A 6295-nucleotide genomic window follows, 5' to 3' on the forward strand; every position below is an offset into this window, starting at 1 on the left:
AACTGTACATGATATCCTTGAACCACAAAACCTCCCCCGGATAAAAGCTGAACGATTTGGATTCTTATTGCTTTTGTTTGGGTGTATAATGCTGATGAAGAGACCTACCAGATCGTGAAAAACTGACAAAAAATCCCCAAACCCCACTGTGTAAATTGTTACTGTAATGTTCACCCCCTTGGAATGTTCCCTACCTTTCTATTCAAACCAGGTCAGAATTAAAGGGTGCTATCATTGTAATAGGAAGCAGGTACCCCAAACAGTACCTATCATGGGTTAAAACAGTACAGAATTTACAATTATTGGGTGTTCAAAGGAGGCAGAATTCAGACAGGCCGGGAACTTACACTGTGTCTGGGTAAAGGACAGATGCCTATACTCATGTGGAATTTTTAAAAATGCATTTTCCAGATCACAACCCATTTTCCATTCCCAGGGACAAGTCATATTGTCCTTTCTAAGTATAATTGAGTTAAAATGGAGTGAGTATGAGATTAATGATTAGTTATTAGTGATGGGATTACACAATCAGCCTTGGTTTGCGCATGCATTACTGTTAAAGGAATATGGTCAGAGTCTCCCAGCCATTTCCTCCAGGTCGTTATTGGAGACAATTGCAAAGTGCAATTTTGGAATGCCAACATTTTCCTTTCCTTTCTTAGAAATAGTAACCGTTGTCCTGTTTGTTTTTGTTTTTTTGTTGTTGTTGATTTTTTTTTGTTTTTCCTTAGGGAAGGAAAAAGTGGTAAGTGTTAAGGAGGAAAATAAGGAGGAATTTTTTTTGTTTTGTTTTTCCTTAGGGAAGTGGCAGTAGGTCTTGCCATACTTGCAATGGATATACCTTCTCTTCCAGATTGAAATTGTGCCACAGCTCAACATAAAGTTCAGTTGAGGTTTCAGAGGACTAATAAATAAAACCCCCTTTTCTCTTTGCAAGTTTTGTAACCATCTGAGAGAAAGGCACAATCATCACAAAAATGGAGTTCCAAATATCTCCTTTGTATTCAGAAAAGCCGGATTGGGAGGACATCCTTTGCTATGAGACCCCAAGGACTTCCTCATATGTCACACAGCCACAGGCAGAGCTAGATAACTGCAGGTCTCCCAGACAGGGACAGGTGTCCCTGGCCCCCAAATCCTACTCTATTTGAGAATAAATTAAATTGAATCTTCTGCTTAAGAGAGATAAATTCAAGAGACAACTCAGAAGATGTCGCACATATTTAACTCCTCTCTAACCAATTAAAGAAATAATTGGTAGGAATGAAGGCAAAGGAATGAAGGTCCTACTTGACAACCACTACACACAGTACTTGGTAAGAGAAACAAAATGAAATCTCTTTTTAAAAAAAATATATATTTGATTGATTTTTCACAGAGAGGAAGGGAGAGAGAGAGAGTTAGAAACATCGATGAGAGAGAAACATCGATCAGCTGCCTCCTGCACACCTCCTACTGGGCATGTGCCCGCAACCCAGGTACATGCCCTTGACCGGAATCGAACCTGGGACCTTTTAGTCCACAGGCCGACGCTCTATCCACTGAGCCAAACCGATTTCGGCTGAAATCTCTTTTTAAAATAATTTTTATTGAAGTACATAATTGACGTACAGCATTATATTCGTTTCATGTGTACAACATAATGACTTGTATATATCCTATATAATAAATGCCTCATATGCAAATCAATTGAACAATGGAATGACCAGCAGGACAGCCGGTCACTATGACACACACTGACCACCAGGGGGCAGATGCTCAATGCAGGAGCTGCCCCCAGCCTGCAGACCCCAGGCCAGCCAAGGAGGGTGCTAGCAGGAGGCAGGAGGCAGGGGGGCGGTGCGGGGAGGGCGGGGAGCGTTCGCCCTGCCCGTCATCCTGCAGATCGTCCTGATTGCCCAGGCCTAGGGACCCTACCTGTGCACAAATTCATGCCCTGGGCCTCTAGCTGTGAAATAATTCCCATAATAAGTCTAGTTAAAATCCATCACCATACATTGGTCCAAATTTTTTTCCTTGTGATGAGAACTTTAAAGATCTACTCTTTTAGAAACTTTCAAATATGCATTGCAGTATTACTAACTATAGTCACCATGCTGTACAATACATCCCCATGACTTATAACTGGAAGTTTGTACATTTTGACTCCCTTCACTCATTTCATCCATCACTTTTTAACTTTGTGCAGTTAATATCTGTACAACATACCTGAGCATAATTTGCAGTGGGTTATAGTTTAAGGGATTAATATTTTCAGTGTGGCTTTTGAAAATCAATTCAAGAGGCTGCTGAGATAAACCATGAACTTCCTTGCTCACTCATTGAAGAAGCAACAGGAGATATTGAAGGAGGGCCCTCACAAAGTGTGAGCAAGACTCCTCTGACTGCCCTATAATCTTGTCTGCATCATGTAAGGAGAGAACTATACCACTGGTTGACCACAGAAGTGGCTAATTAACCCACTGGCTCAGAAAAGACTAAAATATAGCTAGAGGAACCCTCTTTCACTAAAATCACGTTAAAATCTCAGATAAAATATCACAGAACTCCTTTTTAATGTATGGCTGAACTTTAAAGATTGTGAGTAAAATCCCTAGAGAACTGAAAATAAAAGCAGTGAGCACATGACCTGATGCTTTCATAGCATGGAGAGAGAAGGGTGTTGTCTCAAAAACTAAAAGATTTAGAAAATAAAAATAAGGCCTTAAGTATGATTACATTGGGTATTGGGGATTAAGCTCTCTTTGCCCTTTCAATTTTCCACATAATAGTAGTAGCACTCTTTTAAAAATATAAATAAGATTATATTACCCTCCTCCTTAAAACTCCACAAAGCTATTCTATTACAGTTGATATAACATCCAATCTTCCTGCTTTACTCTGCAAGCCCTAGATCATGTACTCTGAACTAGCATGATATTGCCCACAAGGGGGAGAAAATTGATCCTTGTGTGGGAGGTAAAAAAAAAAATCTTAGCTATTACAATGGTTTGTGGCCCTCCAAAACTCAACTATATCTGATAAGATCTTATTCCTCAGAATTTAATTGCTCTGTTTAGGTTTTCATGGCTAATCACAAGAACAACAGTGACACTGAGTTCATGGAAGAGAAACAAAATGCATGCAAGATTAGTGCTACAAAACCATGGCAAATTGATGGCTGTGATTGGAGGATGTTCAAGCCATGGCTCATTCCTGAAGTCATATCATGAGAAGTGGCCTGTGTGTACCTATTGGCTGGCATTGATCGCATTTACAGTTTGTCTCCCAGGCCCTTGTGTGTGGCTTGGGCTTTGAGAATTAAAATGAAAATGGTATATACTTAATTATTCAACCCATCAGTTATTATGTCAAGAAGTAAAAGGACAAAAGTCAATAATTTATGAATGAATATCCAGCAGCTAGTTAAAACTTCTCTCCTAACAAGCAAAAGTTAAAAGTCAGCCGAAACCGGTTTGGCTCAGTGGATAGAGCGTCGGCTTGCGGACTGAAGGGTCCCGGGTTTGATTCTGGTCAAGGGCATGTACCTGGGTTGTGGGCACATCCCCAGTAGGAGATGTGCAGGAGGCAGCTGATCGATGTTTCTCTCTCATCGATGTTTCTAACTCTCTATCTCTCTCCCTTCCTCTCTGTAAAAAATCAATAAAATATATATAAAAAAAGAAAAGTTAAAAGTCAAGTTCACTAAAAATAACTTTTTTAAAAATAAATTTTTTCAAATGTTTTGCTTTTCTGGAAATATAAATTTTGGATTATTTTTTAAAATTTGATTATCTGATATGTATATAAATTGTTAACTTGCATATATACATTGTATGCATTAGAATTTATGTAATTAAATTCCATTAAGTAACTCAACGAATAGTTAAGTTAGATGTTAATATTTTCCCAATTTCTGATTTCATCTCTATCTTCAAATTTACTTACTCCTAACCCTACATAAAACTTCCTATTTTTACATATGTAATCTTACATATTAAGCACAGATACACATACATTTACTAAACAGACACTTTGCCATTTTAGATTGCATTGCAAGTAATAGAAAACCCAGACTCAAGTTGCCTTAACTGTAACGAAATTTCTTATCTCGTAAATTGGAATCAAAAGTAAGACTCCAGGGATGATATAATCAGCAGCTAAATGAAATAATCAAAAGGCTCATACTATTCCTATTCCCTCTTCTGCTATCTTCCTTGTGCTAGTTTTGCCCACAGGCTGGTTATAGAGATGCCAAGGGTCATATGCATGCTTAGCATTATCCTAAAAAAGAAAAGAAAAGATAATTTCCTGTCTCTCTGAAGAGTAAAGATTTTTTGTTACTGTTGGTCAGAAGTACCCCAGCCAATAGATTGTTACATTTCATTGTTCAGATCATATTCTATGACAAATACTAGACCAATCACTTACAGGGGGCATGCTATTGCCATAATTAACTTAGAGTAACCTTTTAGAGGGGATGTATATTGGGAAGTCAACGGCCATGACCACCTACAGGTACAAAACACGTCACTAGTATAACAGTCTCCCTCTTTTTCTTAGCGTGACTCTGATGTCTTCTCAATGCTACTTTCTGCCTCAGTCTCCAGATGATGGTAAGGTGAACAGAGCAGTTTGATTCTCAAATCTTCTCAGGTTCACTCATGTCCAATGCAAAAGATCATCTATCTTATATCCAGGAGCTTGTGCAAAATATCATTGTACCTATTTGGCTCTGATTAGTTTGGGTGCCTAGTCCTAAAGCAATCATTCTAATAGTATTTCAGTGCTCTGCAAGGTTAGACTTAGGTTGTTCACAAAAGGGAAATGGGGGATGCAATTACCAGAAGTGTAATTAGATGCTTAGGCTGCAATGCCAAATAACGTCACAATTCAACACGTTTCGCTGCTCTATATGAAGCCCTCTTGCCATATATGCCACTTAAAAATGTCTCTACCAAAACAAGTGTGCTTTCATCAACTGCTGACAGAATGTGAACTATTACTATCTATTTGGAAAGTGTTCTTGCAAAAATAACTGCTATTTTAAATTTTCAGCCAATAGATTAGTTTATTTTTGAACTTTAAATAAATTGGAAACACACAAATGTGTGCCCATTTGTTGTCTTCTTTTTAAAAAATATATTTGTGAGAGTCACTCATATTGTTGCATGTAGTTGTCATTTTCTCATTCTTGCTTCTGTATGATATGTCATTGTATGAATATACTACAAAATACCCAGTCTACAGTTGATGAAAAATTTAGGTGGTTTCCAGCTTAGAGCTACTACAAATAGTTGAACACATATATTTTTTAAAAAAATATATTTCATTGATTTTTTTTACAGAGAGGAAGGGACAGGGATAGAGAGTTAGAAAGATCGATGAGAGAGAAACATTGACCAGCCGCCTCCTGCACACCTCCTACTGGGGATGTGCCCGCAACCAAGGTACATGCCCTTGACTGGAATCAAACCCGGGACCTTTCAGTCCGCAGGCCGACGCTCTATCCACTGAGCCAAACCAGTCTGGCAACACATATATTTTATTATGTATTTTTGGGAGAGGTATCTGTTCAGGTCTTCTGCCCATTTTTCAATTGTATTTTTCGTTTGATTGGTGTTGAGCTGTATGAGTATTTTTTTAACATAGTTTAGATATTAACATCTTGTTGGAGCTGTTGTTTGCAAATATCTTCTCCCATTTGGTTGGTGGGCTTTTAGTTTTGCTTTCAATTTATTTTGCCTTGTAGTAGCTTTTTAATTTGATATGGTCCCATTCCTTTATTTTGCCTTTAATTCCCTTGCCTTTGGGATCAAAATCATAAAATGTTCTCTACAACCAAGGTGCATAAGATTAGTACCTATGTTTTCTCCTATGTAATTTATTGTTTCTGATCTTATATTTAGGTCTTTTATTCCTTTTGAATTAATTTTTGTACATGGGACAAACTGTAATCTAGTTTCATTCATTTGCATGTGGCTTTCCAATTTTCCCAGCATCATTTATTGAGAGGCTTTCTTTTCTCTATTGTGTGTTTTTGGCTCCTTTGTAAAAAATTATTTGCCCATATACATGTGGGTTAATTTCTGAGCTCTCGATTCTGTTCCATTGGTCAGTGTCATATGTTATGTCTTAAAGATTTGTGTAGACTCTTAAAAGCCCAGCAATGCACACGAACACCCTGGAAGATTGTGAACAAACTTGTATCTAAGAAGGCTGTTTAAGGCCGAATGCCCCGGTCTTACTTGACTATTCTTAGCCTACGGCTAGAGGACTTGGCCACTTGTGATTGTCCCCTAGCCTTTCTGAGTCC

The sequence above is a fragment of the Myotis davidii genome, unplaced genomic scaffold, assembly GCF_000327345.1.
Source record: "Myotis davidii unplaced genomic scaffold, ASM32734v1 scaffold546, whole genome shotgun sequence".
Taxonomy (NCBI): domain Eukaryota; kingdom Metazoa; phylum Chordata; class Mammalia; order Chiroptera; family Vespertilionidae; genus Myotis; species Myotis davidii.